General features: G+C 43.7%; 3 non-coding genes and 1 pseudogene across 3 annotated transcripts; all 4 read left to right on the top strand.

The window, feature by feature from the left end:
• Window positions 1–6003: 6003 nt before the first annotated feature.
• LOC141227253 (U2 spliceosomal RNA) lies at window positions 6004–6211 on the top strand (annotated as a pseudogene).
• Window positions 6212–7326: 1115 nt separating this feature from the next.
• On the top strand, window positions 7327–7517 carry LOC141227426 (U2 spliceosomal RNA). The gene has a single exon (XR_012294420.1). It is a non-coding gene; the product is annotated as a U2 spliceosomal RNA (small nuclear RNA).
• A 1115-nt stretch (window positions 7518–8632) lies between these two features.
• On the top strand, window positions 8633–8823 carry LOC141227425 (U2 spliceosomal RNA). The gene has a single exon (XR_012294419.1). It is a non-coding gene; the product is annotated as a U2 spliceosomal RNA (small nuclear RNA).
• Window positions 8824–9938: 1115 nt separating this feature from the next.
• Window positions 9939–10129, top strand: LOC141227025 (U2 spliceosomal RNA). Its single transcript, XR_012294137.1, has one exon. It is a non-coding gene; the product is annotated as a U2 spliceosomal RNA (small nuclear RNA).
• Window positions 10130–15101: the final 4972 nt, after the last annotated feature.

The following is a 15101-nucleotide window of genomic DNA, read 5'->3' as shown; positions in this document are numbered from 1 at the left end:
TTGCCATGTAATGTGATGCAATGCTATCTTTCTAGCTCTCCCTTTTTACTTCCTTTTGGATAAACAGACATATTAGGCAAGCATTTTGGAGCTTTCACCTAAATAACTACAGGTGGTGAGATAAGCTGCACAATATAATTGACCTTTCAGTATATTGTTGCACACACACCATCTATTTAGCAAATGCCCTTGTTATCAACAGCAGCCTTTTAAACTCACCTGAGCTAACAGGTATGTGCGCTGGTTACTCTGCTGCGCTTAAAATTTCTTTTTTGGTTTGCTACAATGCCTTTTCTGAAACGTTGTCTCCTTCTGCTGGAACACTGACTTCTTTCATTTAATGCCTGCAGACTATAAAAGAGAACCCAACCCAAAAAGTTTGGTTGATTAGTCTATGGCATTCTGTTAAACTGTTGCTTATGGCGGTCTCTGTGAGCTTCTCAGCGACATTCAGCCAGCCAGGTATCCTGCCTGCAGTAGATGGAATGTGGCAATGGAACGCTGGCTGCGCGTGTCATAATAGGCTCTGAGCCTTTATATACCTGTGCACAGCAGCAGCCACCTTCAGTCTGCTGCTGGACAGCCAGCAGCAGCAGCAGCAGGAGAGGTATGTAATCAGGAGCCCTCCTGCTAAGGGTAGACAGCTGCTCGTTCCACCCCACCCCCCGCCTTAATTGGTTCTCCTCCCTTCCAACGGTGTTGAGGCGGGTGGGAACAGCAGGGGGTGAAGGTGCTGTGTTTAAAGAGGTGGAGTTATGCAGGTCTAAAACGCGTGGATTGCAGCAGCAGCAAGCCGAAAAGTGCAGGCATGTAAGGGATCTAGAGGTTGACAACATGTCTTCTTAACGGGAGTCCAGGAGCTCATCTCCACAAATGGACTTTTCAGGATCCTTGGGTGGCTCCGTAGTTTGAAACCAATTCTGGTTATCGCTTCTCGGCCTTTTGGCTCAGATCTGTAATGGGTCTAGTCATTTGGCTGTCTGTGCGTTAACTCTTGGCCCTGTGGCATCGCCATTTTATGGCTTAAGCCACTTGCTGCTATAAGGAGTTGGCCAGTAGACACGACTAGCGATAATGGGACGCATTCGATACGCTGGGCCCGGTGAGGCTCGAGTGAAGTTTGGAATCCAGATTGATGTGGAAGAAGGCAAAGAAGGAATCTTTACCCTCAGCTTCGTGGTGAAGGAGATTTTGTTTGGACTCCTTGAAGTGAAGAAGGAAGAAATCTTGTGCCTCCAGCAATTCAAAAGCAAGTATAATCTTGTATTTACTTCTATGGCTGTTTGCAACAATTTCTATGATTGTTTGAAAAAGAATCTGGACAATCAATATTTGGATGGGCTGACTTTTGTCATCTTGTATTGCTCCAAAGAGGTACCTCTGACTGTTTTCATGTACAACCCACATGTGGACTTGGCTTTGATTTATGCCTTTCTAAATAGGCACTGCTATATTACCAAGGTGGCAGTAAAAGTCATGAATGAGGAGGAACTATGGACCGGTAAATATCGTTTCATGGTCAAGTTCCGGGAAAGTCCTGATGAACCAGGGGGTATACATTATCCTCCATCAAATTTTTCCATTGGGAGTGAGCGGGGTTACCTGTTCTTCCCCAATGCGCCCAGGTTTTGTCGTCATTGTAGGAGGTATGGCCATACTCAGGAAGCATGCGACATCAGACAGATTATTTGCAGGAAGTGCAATGAGGTGGGTCATTCTTCCAATAATTGCAAAAATGAAATAGTCTGTAACCTCTGTGGAGAGAAGGGGCATGCCTTCAGAGACTGTATATTCCATCCTGGTTCATATGCGGGGGCAGCGGGAAGGGGAAGGAGAAGAAATGAATTTCCTGCACCCACAGCTACAACTCCGACTGCTCCAACTCCGACTGCTCCGATATCTACTCTGGCTTTCCTGGATGAGGAGGAGGCTCGGGTTGCTTTTCCAGAACTGGTTCGTGTGAATGTAAGAGGAAATATGGAGCTGGCACCTGAGCCACCGGTGCAGAGGGCCGCGTCTGTGGCTTCAGATGTCAGTGAGTCTGAGACGATAACTGATGATCGTATAGGCATGGAAGTGGCCCCGGTGGAGGATCTGGAGGCTGAAATTCCAGACATGATGGTTACATTGCAGGGGGAAGAGGAGTCTGATCTGACCAGAACACCGCATGTGGCCTGGAGCGATGTCGTTTCTGACCTTGAGGAGGAGGGAGGTCAGGGGGACTTTGACCCCCAGCGGCGGGATTATAGTTCAGATGAAGATGGAGGCGCTTCAGTGAAGAAAAAGAAGAAAACTGAACCATCCTTTTCCCCTTTAAGTGATTGCAGTGTGAGTCCAGCCCGGGTGTACCCTACTGCATCCGATCCCCAAGATGTGTCTTTTTTGGGGGAAGGCACAAACTACGATATCTGCACGTCCAGCGTCCTACCCCCAGAAGGGTTAGGATGATGTACAGGTGGGCATGTTGTCGTGACCTGCCACATCAAATTAATAGATGGGTGCCCAAGTTGCTCTCAGCATCTTGTCGCTAAATGTTCGGCTGATTAAATCTGAGTCGAGAAAAGTGGCAATTTTGGACTACTTGAGCAACTTGGATGCGGACGTATACTGTGTCCAGGAGTGTGGGATCTCCGATCCCTTAAGTGAAAATGCATGGCCTTTAGGTCAAAGTGTGTGGTCTGGTTCTGTATGTAATAAAAATTGTGGGGTAGGTGTTTTGGTGAAGGGTTATAGTGTTAAGATAGAAAGTTACATGGTGGTGGAGGCGGGGAGGTGTGTAATATGTGAGTTAAATTGTAGGGGGTGGAGGGTTAGGGTGGTAAATATGTATGCACCAATAGATAAAGGGGAGAGGCTGGAAATTTTCGAGAAATTATGTTTTTTTTTATCTGGCAAAATGCCAATAATTTTTGTTGGAGATTTCAATTGTGTGACGGAGGGGGATAAGATGGATGTTACAGGTAAAAGACTCAAGAGTCTTGTGGCGGATTTTTCCTTACAGGATGCTGCGGAAGTTTTTTTAGGTAATCCACCTCCTGCGACCTATAAGGCCGACAGGGGAGGCATAGAGTCTAGAATAGACCGTATCTTCTTTTCTTCACAAAATGTTATTTGTAGGAATTTCCAGCAGGAAGATGTTCCCTTCTCTGACCATGTGTGTTTGAGGGCACGTCTAGAAGGTAAGATTTCCTTTGTATATGGTGGTGGCGTGTGGAAACTTAATGTGCGTTTGCTGGAAGATAATAGGATCATGTGTGATTTTAGGCGAATGTATGTTAGGTGGAGGGATAAAAAAAGTGATTTCAGGAATGTGCTTGAGTGGTGGGACTGGATGAAGAGTGAGATTGGTTTTTTCTTTAGAAAAAGGGGCAGGAGGAAAGCAGCAATGAATAGAGTAAAATTTAATGATTTAAGCTCTAGACTGGAGTGGCTGAGGAAGTTAAGGATGATTGGAGTGGATGTGGATGTTTTGATGTGTCAAGTGAAAGAAGAGATTAAGAAATATATTGAGGGTAAAGGGAAAGAAATTATTTACCGTTCTAAGATTGAACATTTGGAGAAAAATGAGAAATGCACAAGGTTTTTTTTCAAAAAAGTTTTTGGGAAGAAAGTAGATATGGATGAGGTGGTGAATGGTGATGGGGTGTGTGTGAGTGGGAAGGATGTGATGCAGGAGGTGGTGTTGTTTTATAAGGAGTTGTATGGGGAAAAATGGGTTGATGATAGGATGTTGACTGATGCTTTGGGGTGATTAGAAGGTTGTTTGGGTGAGGATGAACGTGAAATATTGGATGATGTAATTGTGTTGGATGAAGTTAAAAAAGTGGTGATGTCTGCGAGTAAGAATAAAACACCTGGGAAGGATGGACTGCCCGTGGAGTTATATGTTAAGGAATGGGACACGATGGGAAATGACTTATTGGAGGTGTGCCAGTATATGTTCACGGAGAATATGTTGAGTGAATCTATGAGAGATGGGGTGGTGGTTTTGGTTCATAAGAAAGGTGATAAAAAGGATTTGGGGAATTGGAGGCCAATCACCCTTTTGAATGCAGACTATAAGGTGTTTAGTAAATTGTTGGCTAGCCGGATGCGGGAAGTGATTGGCGGTGTGGTGGATGAAGATCAAGTGTGTGCAGTGCCTGGGAGAAGTATGACTGAAAATTTGGTGTTGTTGCGTGATGTGATTGGGGATTGTATGAGTCGTAAGCAGAAATGTTTGTTGTTTTCGGTTGATTTTGAAAAAGCTTTTGACCGTGTGTCACATAGCTTTATGTTTAAGGTTTTGTCTAAGATGGGTTATTCCAGGAATTTTGTAAACTGTGTTAGGAGTTTGTATTGTAATGTTTCAAGTGAATTTTTGGTGAATGGGTGGTTGAGTGAGAAAGTGAGAATTAAATCAGGAGTGCGTCAGGGGTGCCCTATGTCCCCTTTTTTGTTTATTAGTGTGATTGAAGTGTTGATGTGTATGGTTAGGAAGGATAAGGTTATGAGAGGTGTGATGATTCCTGGGAGTAATGGAAAGGATGTGAGAATTCTAGGTTACATGGATGATGTAGTGATTGTGAGTGGGAATATGGCTGCGATGAGTAGGGCAAGGTTGATATTAAGTTTGTTTTGTAGTGTCTCAGCTTTTAAGGTCAATTGGACTAAGAGTTCCTTTAAATGTTTTGGTGAGAGGAATGTATGGATGAATGGTGTGAGGTGTGAGGATGGTGCAATAAAGGTGCTTGGGATTAAGTTTAATGATGATTTGAAAGGAAATGAGAGTTGGGAAGATTGTGGGGTGAGAGTGGTGCGCAAGTTGAATTTTTGGCGAATGAGAGAATTAACTCTGACTGGGAAAGTTCTGATTATTAAGGCGGTTATTTTGCCTATTTTGTTGTTTGTTGCGAATGTATATCCTGCTGCTTTTAAGAAAATTAGGAAAACTGAGAAATTCATCTTTAATTTTCTTTGGGGAAGTCGCATGGAGAAATTGAAACGGGAATATGTCTATAAGTTATGTGTAAATGGTGGTTTGGATTTTCCAAATATTGATTTCTTTTTAGGGATTAGTTACGTGAAAATGGTGGTGGTGGTTCTAGGGAAAAGTAATAAGTGTGCTTATATGATGAAGTATTCGGCTGGATGGATGCTTTATGGCTTAAAGTGGGTCAAAAGGGATGCTAGAGTGCCTGTTGCTTTTAAGTGTCCTGTATGGTATGGTTGTGTTGAGAAATTTGTAAGGAAGTATGATTTGTTGTCCGTTAACATGAGTGATTTTAGGCAAAAGAAGAAAGTCATTAGGATGGTGCGTGAGCGTGAGGTGGTATGTAATATCAATGGGTTGAGAGGGGAGGAAGTAACCGAGATGTGGAGAAAATTAAGTATAGATGGTGTGACTAACAGACAGAGAGATATCGCTTGGATGATATTGCATGACATTTTGCCTGTTAGAGATGTGCAAAAGAAGAGGGATTTAGTTAAATCTGAGGTATGCCCGAGGGATGGATGTGGTTTGAGAGAGCATGTTAGACATATGGTATGGGATTGTGATTTTGCATATGATGTATGGAAGGGTATAGGGGGACTTTGCAAGGAATTGGTGGGTGTAAAGTATGTTAATTGGAAACTTGCTATGTTTGGGATGGGTGCATGTAGTAGAATTAAGGATAGGATTTTATGGTTGTTGGTGGTGTGTGTAATTGAAAGTTTGTGGGATGCGAGGAATTTGTTAGTTTTTAAAAGGAAGAAAATGTCATTTAATGAATGTTTGAGATTGATTCTGTCACGTATGTATGTAATATACCTCTGGGATCAGGAACGTGGAAGTATTATAGATGCTGAAGGGATCTGGAAGTTTAAAAAGTGGAGGTTTTTGGTAAAGTTTAATTAGTAGTGTATAATGTACCTGATGATAAGGTTTGGTTTTATTTTTGATTATATACCAAGTGTGATGAAAGGCTAAGTGTCAATGAAAGGCTTTTGTAAGTCAATTTGATTGAGCTTATGCTCCGGCCTATCTGATTTGGTTAAAAAGAAAAAAAAAAAAAAAAGAAAAAAAAAAAAAAAAAAATCTGTTCTTATCAGTTTAATATCTGATACGTCCCCTATCTGGGGACCATATATTAAATGGATTTTTAGAACAGGGAGATGGAAAAAGAGCTTGCTCTGTCCACTCCACGCATTGACCTGGTATTGCAGTATCTCCAGGACCGGTGCACCCCTTCTTTAATGCAGTTTCTAAAATCAGAAAGAATTGAATTCAATGTTTTTTGTTCATTTTGCTTGTTTGTCGGATTTTGGGATGGACTCTTTGGCTTTGCTTTTCTTCTCCTCATTGGATTTTTCATGTTCAAAGTTGCAGAAGCCAGATTACAAGCTCATTTTGGTTCAACTTCAGCAACTGTGCATTGCATTGCCATGTAATGTGATGCAATGCTATCTTTCTAGCTCTCCCTTTTTACTTCCTTTTGGATAAACAGACATATTAGGCAAGCATTTTGGAGCTTTCACCTAAATAACTACAGGTGGTGAGATAAGCTGCACAATATAATTGACCTTTCAGTATATTGTTGCACACACACCATCTATTTAGCAAAAGCCCTTGTTATCAACAGCAGCCTTTTAAACTCACCTGAGCTAACAGGTATGTGCGCTGGTTACTCTGCTGCGCTTAAAATTTCTTTTTTGGTTTGCTACAATGCCTTTTCTGAAACGTTGTCTCCTTCTGCTGGAACACTGACTTCTTTCATTTAATGCCTGCAGACTATAAAAGAGAACCCAACCCAAAAAGTTTGGTTGATTAGTCTGTGGCATTCTGTTAAACTGTTGCTTATGGCGGTCTCTGTGAGCTTCTCAGCGACATTCAACCAGCCAGGTATCCTGCCTGCAGTAGATGGAATGTGGCAATGGAACGCTGGCTGCGCGTGTCATAATAGGCTCTGAGCCTTTATATACCTGTGCACAGCAGCAGCCACCTTCAGTCTGCTGCTGGACAGCCAGCAGCAGCAGCAGCAGGAGAGGTATGTAATCAGGAGCCCTCCTGCTAAGGGTAGACAGCTGCTCGTTCCACCCCACCCCCCGCCTTAATTGGTTCTCCTCCCTTCCAACGGTGTTGAGGCGGGTGGGAACAGCAGGGGGTGAAGGTGCTGTGTTTAAAGAGGTGGAGTTATGCAGATCTAAAACGCGTGGATTGCAGCAGCAGCAAGCCGAAAAGTGCAGGCATGTAAGGGATCTAGAGGTTGACAACATGTCTTCTTAACGGGAGTCCAGGAGCTCATCTCCACAAATGGACTTTTCAGGATCCTTGGGTGGCTCCGTAGTTTGAAACCAATTCTGGTTATCGCTTCTCGGCCTTTTGGCTAAGATCAAGTGTAGTATCTGTTCTTATCAGTTTAATATCTGATACGTCCCCTATCTGGGGACCATATATTAAATGGATTTTTAGAACAGGGAGATGGAAAAAGAGCTTGCTCTGTCCACTCCACGCATTGACCTGGTATTGCAGTATCTCCAGGACCGGTGCACCCCTTCTTTAATGCAGTTTCTAAAATCAGAAAGAATTGAATTCAATGTTTTTTGTTCATTTTGCTTGTTTGTCGGATTTTGGGATGGACTCTTTGGCTTTGCTTTTCTTCTCCTCATTGGATTTTTCATGTTCAAAGTTGCAGAAGCCAGATTACAAGCTCATTTTGGTTCAACTTCAGCAACTGTGCATTGCATTGCCATGTAATGTGATGCAATGCTATCTTTCTAGCTCTCCCTTTTTACTTCCTTTTGGATAAACAGACATATTAGGCAAGCATTTTGGAGCTTTCACCTAAATAACTACAGGTGGTGAGATAAGCTGCACAATATAATTGACCTTTCAGTATATTGTTGCACACACACCATCTATTTAGCAAATGCCCTTGTTATCAACAGCAGCCTTTTAAACTCACCTGAGCTAACAGGTATGTGCGCTGGTTACTCTGCTGCGCTTAAAATTTCTTTTTTGGTTTGCTACAATGCCTTTTCTGAAACGTTGTCTCCTTCTGCTGGAACACTGACTTCTTTCATTTAATGCCTGCAGACTATAAAAGAGAACCCAACCCAAAAAGTTTGGTTGATTAGTCTGTGGCATTCTGTTAAACTGTTGCTTATGGCGGTCTCTGTGAGCTTCTCAGCGACATTCAGCCAGCCAGGTATCCTGCCTGCAGTAGATGGAATGTGGCAATGGAACGCTGGCTGCACGTGTCATAATAGGCTCTGAGCCTTTATATACCTGTGCACAGCAGCAGCCACCTTCAGTCTGCTGCTGGACAGCCAGCAGCAGCAGCAGCAGGAGAGGTATGTAATCAGGAGCCCTCCTGCTAAGGGTAGACAGCTGCTCGTTCCACCCCACCCCCCGCCTTAATTGGTTCTCCTCCCTTCCAACGGTGTTGAGGCGGGTGGGAACAGCAGGGGGTGAAGGTGCTGTGTTTAAAGAGGTGGAGTTATGCAGATCTAAAACGCGTGGATTGCAGCAGCAGCAAGCCGAAAAGTGCAGGCATGTAAGGGATCTAGAGGTTGACAACATGTCTTCTTAACGGGAGTCCAGGAGCTCATCTCCACAAATGGACTTTTCAGGATCCTTGGGTGGCTCCGTAGTTTGAAACCAATTCTGGTTATCGCTTCTCGGCCTTTTGGCTAAGATCAAGTGTAGTATCTGTTCTTATCAGTTTAATATCTGATACGTCCCCTATCTGGGGACCATATATTAAATGGATTTTTAGAACAGGGAGATGGAAAAAGAGCTTGCTCTGTCCACTCCACGCATTGACCTGGTATTGCAGTATCTCCAGGACCGGTGCACCCCTTCTTTAATGCAGTTTCTAAAATCAGAAAGAATTGAATTCAATGTTTTTTGTTCATTTTGCTTGTTTGTCGGATTTTGGGATGGACTCTTTGGCTTTGCTTTTCTTCTCCTCATTGGATTTTTCATGTTCAAAGTTGCAGAAGCCAGATTACAAGCTCATTTTGGTTCAACTTCAGCAACTGTGCATTGCATTGCCATGTAATGTGATGCAATGCTATCTTTCTAGCTCTCCCTTTTTACTTCCTTTTGGATAAACAGACATATTAGGCAAGCATTTTGGAGCTTTCACCTAAATAACTACAGGTGGTGAGATAAGCTGCACAATATAATTGACCTTTCAGTATATTGTTGCACACACACCATCTATTTAGCAAATGCCCTTGTTATCAACAGCAGCCTTTTAAACTCACCTGAGCTAACAGGTATGTGCGCTGGTTACTCTGCTGCGCTTAAAATTTCTTTTTTGGTTTGCTACAATGCCTTTTCTGAAACGTTGTCTCCTTCTGCTGGAACACTGACTTCTTTCATTTAATGCCTGCAGACTATAAAAGAGAACCCAACCCAAAAAGTTTGGTTGATTAGTCTGTGGCATTCTGTTAAACTGTTGCTTATGGCGGTCTCTGTGAGCTTCTCAGCGACATTCAGCCAGCCAGGTATCCTGCCTGCAGTAGATGGAATGTGGCAATGGAACGCTGGCTGCGCGTGTCATAATAGGCTCTGAGCCTTTATATACCTGTGCACAGCAGCAGCCACCTTCAGTCTGCTGCTGGACAGCCAGCAGCAGCAGCAGCAGGAGAGGTATGTAATCAGGAGCCCTCCTGCTAAGGGTAGACAGCTGCTCGTTCCACCCCACCCCCCGCCTTAATTGGTTCTCCTCCCTTCCAACGGTGTTGAGGCGGGTGGGAACAGCAGGGGGTGAAGGTGCTGTGTTTAAAGAGGTGGAGTTATGCAGATCTAAAACGCGTGGATTGCAGCAGCAGCAAGCCGAAAAGTGCAGGCATGTAAGGGATCTAGAGGTTGACAACATGTCTTCTTAACGGGAGTCCAGGAGCTCATCTCCACAAATGGACTTTTCAGGATCCTTGGGTGGCTCCGTAGTTTGAAACCAATTCTGGTTATCGCTTCTCGGCCTTTTGGCTAAGATCAAGTGTAGTATCTGTTCTTATCAGTTTAATATCTGATACGTCCCCTATCTGGGGACCATATATTAAATGGATTTTTAGAACAGGGAGATGGAAAAAGAGTTTGCTCTGTCCACTCCACGCATTGACCTGGTATTGCAGTATCTCCAGGACCGGTGCACCCCTTCTTTAATGCAGTTTCTAAAATCAGAAAGAATTGAATTCAATGTTTTTTGTTCATTTTGCTTGTTTGTCGGATTTTGGGATGGACTCTTTGGCTTTGCTTTTCTTCTCCTCATTGGATTTTTCATGTTCAAAGTTGCAGAAGCCAGATTACAAGCTCATTTTGGTTCAACTTCAGCAACTGTGCATTGCATTGCCATATAATGTGATGCAATGCTATCTTTCTAGCTCTCCCTTTTTACTTCCTTTTGGATAAACAGACATATTAGGCAAGCATTTTGGAGCTTTCACCTAAATAACTACAGGTGGTGAGATAAGCTGCACAATATAATTGACCTTTCAGTATATTGTTGCACACACACCATCTATTTAGCAAATGCCCTTGTTATCAACAGCAGCCTTTTAAACTCACCTGAGCTAACAGGTATGTGCGCTGGTTACTCTGCTGCACTTAAAATTTCTTTTTTGGTTTGCTACAATGCCTTTTCTGAAACGTTGTCTCCTTCTGCTGGAACACTGACTTCTTTCATTTAATGCCTGCAGACTATAAAAGAGAACCCAACCCAAAAAGTTTGGTTGATTAGTCTGTGGCATTCTGTTAAACTGTTGCTTATGGCGGTCTCTGTGAGCTTCTCAGCGACATTCAGCCAGCCAGGTATCCTGCCTGCAGTAGATGGAATGTGGCAATGGAACGCTGGCTGCGCGTGTCATAATAGGCTCTGAGCCTTTATATACCTGTGCACAGCAGCAGCCACCTTCAGTCTGCTGCTGGACAGCCAGCAGCAGCAGCAGCAGGAGAGGTATGTAATCAGGAGCCCTCCTGCTAAGGGTAGACAGCTGCTCGTTCCACCCCACCCCCCGCCTTAATTGGTTCTCCTCCCTTCCAACGGTGTTGAGGCGGGTGGGAACAGCAGGGGGTGAAGGTGCTGTGTTTAAAGAGGTGGAGTTATGCAGATCTAAAACGCGTGGATTGCAGCAGCAGCAAGCCGAAAAGTGCAGGCATGTAAGGGATCTAGAGGTTGACAACATGTCTTCTTAACGGGAGTCCAGGAGCTCATCTCCACAAATGGACTTTTCAGGATCCTTGGGTGGCTCCGTAGTTTGAAACCAATTCTGGTTATCGCTTCTCGGCCTTTTGGCTTAGATCTTGTATCTGGTCAGAAGGATCCTATAGTGTCTCCCCCTCGGCCTTGCAGCATCGCCACTTAGGTGGCTTAAGCTGCCTGCTGCTATTGGGGGGGGTCCAGAGGAAACGAGAGGTGATAATGGGCGTCAAGATTCGCTATGCCGGGACCGATGATATTCGGGTCAAAAATGCTTTTCGCATTGATATTGAGGAGTCGAAGAGGAATTTCTTTAACCTGCGGTTCTTGGTGGAAGTCGTCATCTTCAAGATTTTGAATGTTGGTCGTGGAGACATCATTTGCCTACAGGAGTTCCCAAAGAATGGCCGGTACGTTTTAGTCCTTGATCGTATGGCAGCTTGCCAGAATCTTTTCAAGACTCTAAAGGATCAGCAAGCCTTGGATCATCCGGCTCTTGATGGGCTTACATTCACGGTATTGTATACTAAGGGGGAAGTGCCAGTTGTTGTGTTTATGCACAACCCCCTTGTGGATGTGGAGGACATTACTAGATTCCTGAACCTTCATTGCAGCTATGTGTCCTACTCACACAAGGTGAGGAATGAGGTGGGCTTGTGGACTGGCAAACACAAGTTTTTTGTTCGGTTCCAGGAGGACCCCCAGGGACCTGGGGGTATCCACTACCCTCCCCTCAGTTTTGCCATCGGGAGGGATAGAGGGTATATGTTTTTTCCTGGTGCTCCGCGTTTTTGCAGGAAGTGTAAATCCTTTGGACACTACCAAGAGGACTGCACGGTGGAGAAGTTTTGTGGGAAATGCAATAAAGAGGGTCATCTGGCAATGGAGTGTACTAACTCCATGGTTTGTAATGCATGTGGCGAGGAGGGACACGCTTTCAAGGACTGTCCCCATCGTTCCAGGTCATATGCAGAGGCCGTGTCCCCACGTCCTACTACTGCCGCCACTATTGGTGAGGCGATCGAGGCAGTAAGGGACTTCATGGAAGAGATGGAGCAAGCACCCGATCCTGCTGGTGGAAGCGCTGTTGAGATAGAGCCTGCAGATATGTCAATTCTGCTTGATATGAGTGGTGAGGGAGAAGTGAGCGGTTCACTCTCCACAACGCCGGTGTTGGCTTTGGAAAGCTCAGAGGCAATTCATGAAGGTGGTGGTGGCCAGGGTGACTTCACCGGGGCTGTGGTGAGGCCCCCTGATGAGGACTCTGATGTGTCTTCTGCAAAGAAGTTCCGGCCAGATTTTTCACCTGCCAGTATTGGGAGCATCAGCCCCTTAAGTGATAGGAGCTATCCCGAGAGCTACAGTGCCTCTCCTAGGAGGTCTTTTTTGGAGGAGGGGGCCAGCATTCTCTGCTTAACATCAGGAATCGAGTTTCAAGACGAGAAAGGTTGACTCTTCGGTGGGGGGTATGTTCTTTTTTACCGAATATGGTTAAAAAATGGGCTCCAACGTGGGCTGTAGTGTACTGTCAATAAATGTAAGGCTTATAAAATCTAAGCCTAGAAGATTGGCTATACTGGAAGAACTAAAAAATCTTGGAGCAAATATTTACTGTCTGCAAGAGTGCGGAATTGAAGAGTCACCTCCTGAAAAGGACTGGGTATATGGGCATAGCATTTGGTCAGGTTCAATGACAAACAAAAATGATGGTGTGGGGATTTTGTTGGGGAATAGGGATTTAAGTTTTGAAAATTATATGGTGGTGGAGCCAGGTCGTTGTATAATGGCAGTGGTTAAGGGGAGAGGGTGGAGGGTGAAAATTGTTAACGTGTATTGTCCAATTAACAAAGGGGATAGGTTAGCACTATTAGAGAAAATACGTTTATTTTTGCCTGGAAGGATTCCAATATTATTAGTTGGTGATTTCAATTGTGTTTCTGAAGGGGAAATTGATGTCACGGGTAAGGTCCTTAATCAAATTACATCTGATTTTTCTTTTTTAGATGCAGCGGAATTTTTGAGTAAGCCACCACCGGCCACATATAGAGCTGATAGGGGAGGAATAGTGTCCAGGATTGACCGCATGCTGTATACAAATAGAGGTTTGGTGTGTAAATTTTTTAAACAGCATGTTTTTTCTTTCACAGACCATGAATGTTTGTGGGGTATGTTTGAAGGTGATAAAAAAATGGTGCATGGTGTTGGGGTATGGAAGCTAAATGTTAGGTTGTTAGAGGATGTTAGGGTTATGAGAGACTTCGAAAGTAAGTATGAATGGTGGAGGTCTAGGAAAAATAATTTTGTGGATGTGACTGTATGGTGGGATTGGGTGAAAGTGGAAATTAAGAATTTTTTTAGGAGGTGGGGTTATAAAAAAGCAGCAATTGAAAGAGGCAGATTTAAAGATTTAAATATGAGGATTGAGTGGTTACATAAAATGAGTATGAAAGGAATTGATGTTAGTGATCAACTCAGAGGAGCGAGAGATGAGATGAAGCGTGTTTTGGAAAAGCGTGGGAAGGAAATTATTTTTAGGACGAGAGTTGAGCATTTGGATATGGATGAGAAGTGTACGAGGTACTTTTTTAAAAAAATGTGCAGTAAAAAAGATGAGTTGGATGAGGTTGTAAATGATAATGGTATGACTGTGGTTGGAAGGGAAGTGTTGGATGAGGTACATAGTTTCTATAGTAGTTTATTTGAGTCTAAATGGGTGGATGGGGGTTTGAAAGAGCATGTGTTAGGTATGTTGGAGAGTCAGCTTGAATCAGGGGAACGTGAGTGTTTGAGTGAGGATATTGTTTTTGATGAGGTTAAAAAGGCGGTGGATGGTGCGAAAAAGAATAAAACACCTGGGAAAGATGGGTTGCCTGTGGAGTTTTATGTAAAAGCATGGGATGTGATTGGTGTTGATTTTGTGGAGGTATGTCAATATATGTGGATGAATGGTGTACTTTGTAATTCCATGAAAGAAGGAGTAGTTGTTTTACTATATAAGAAGGGTGAGAAAAAGAATTTGCGTAATTGGAGGCCGATTACATTACTCAATGCAGATTATAAAGTCTTTAGCAAAATTCTGGCTAACCGTATGCGTGGGGTGATTGGAAGTGTGGTTGGTGATGATCAAGTGTGCGCGGTGCCAGGTAGGTGTATGACTGATAACCTCTTGTTGTTGAGAGACGTAATTGGAGATTGTATGTTTAGGAAGGGGAAATGTATGGTTTTTTGTGTGGATTTTGAGAAAGCTTTTGATAGAGTGTCGCATGCGTTTATGTTTGAGGTGTTAGTTAGGATGGGTTTTCCTAGTGTTTTTGTGAATGCCATAAGGTGTTTGTATGATGGTGTGGTGAGTGAAGTGTTAGTGAATGGATGTTTGAGTGAGAAGGTGTGCATAAAATCAGGGGTCAGGCAGGGGTGTCCGTTGTCCCCTGTCCTGTTTATAAGTGTGATTGAGCCCCTGTTGTGCATGATTCGGAAAGAGAAAGTGATGAATGGTCTTCTGATCCCAGGGAGTGGTGGAAAGACTGTAAAGGTAATGGGGTATATGGACGATGTTGTTGTGGTGAGTGATAATATGGCTGCTATGAATCGAGCAAGGTTGCTTTTAGATTTCTTTTGTGGTGCATCTGGTTTTAGGGTGAATTGGGGGAAGTGTAGCTTTAAGTGTTTCGGGGATTCGAGTGTTAGGATGGATGGTGTGATATGTGAAGAAGGTGCTATTAAGGTTTTGGGGGTGTGGTTTAACAAAGATCTGAAAGGGAATGAGAGTTGGGATGAATGCGGTAAGAGGATTGAACAGAAGTTAAATTTTTGGAGGTTACGGGACTTGACATTGTCAGGCAAAGTCCTTATTATTAAGTCAGTGATTCTTCCTATGTTACTTTTTGTGTCAGTGGTTTTTCCAGCCCCTTATAGGGGTTTTAGGCGGATTGA

The sequence above is a fragment of the Phyllobates terribilis genome, unplaced genomic scaffold (genome assembly GCF_046119375.1).
Source record: "Phyllobates terribilis strain yellow unplaced genomic scaffold, ASM4611937v1 Scaffold_416__1_contigs__length_1633014, whole genome shotgun sequence".
NCBI lineage: Eukaryota > Metazoa > Chordata > Amphibia > Anura > Dendrobatidae > Phyllobates > Phyllobates terribilis.
Note: the sequence above shows the minus strand (reverse complement) of the source record. Positions and strands in the feature narration are given on the sequence as shown.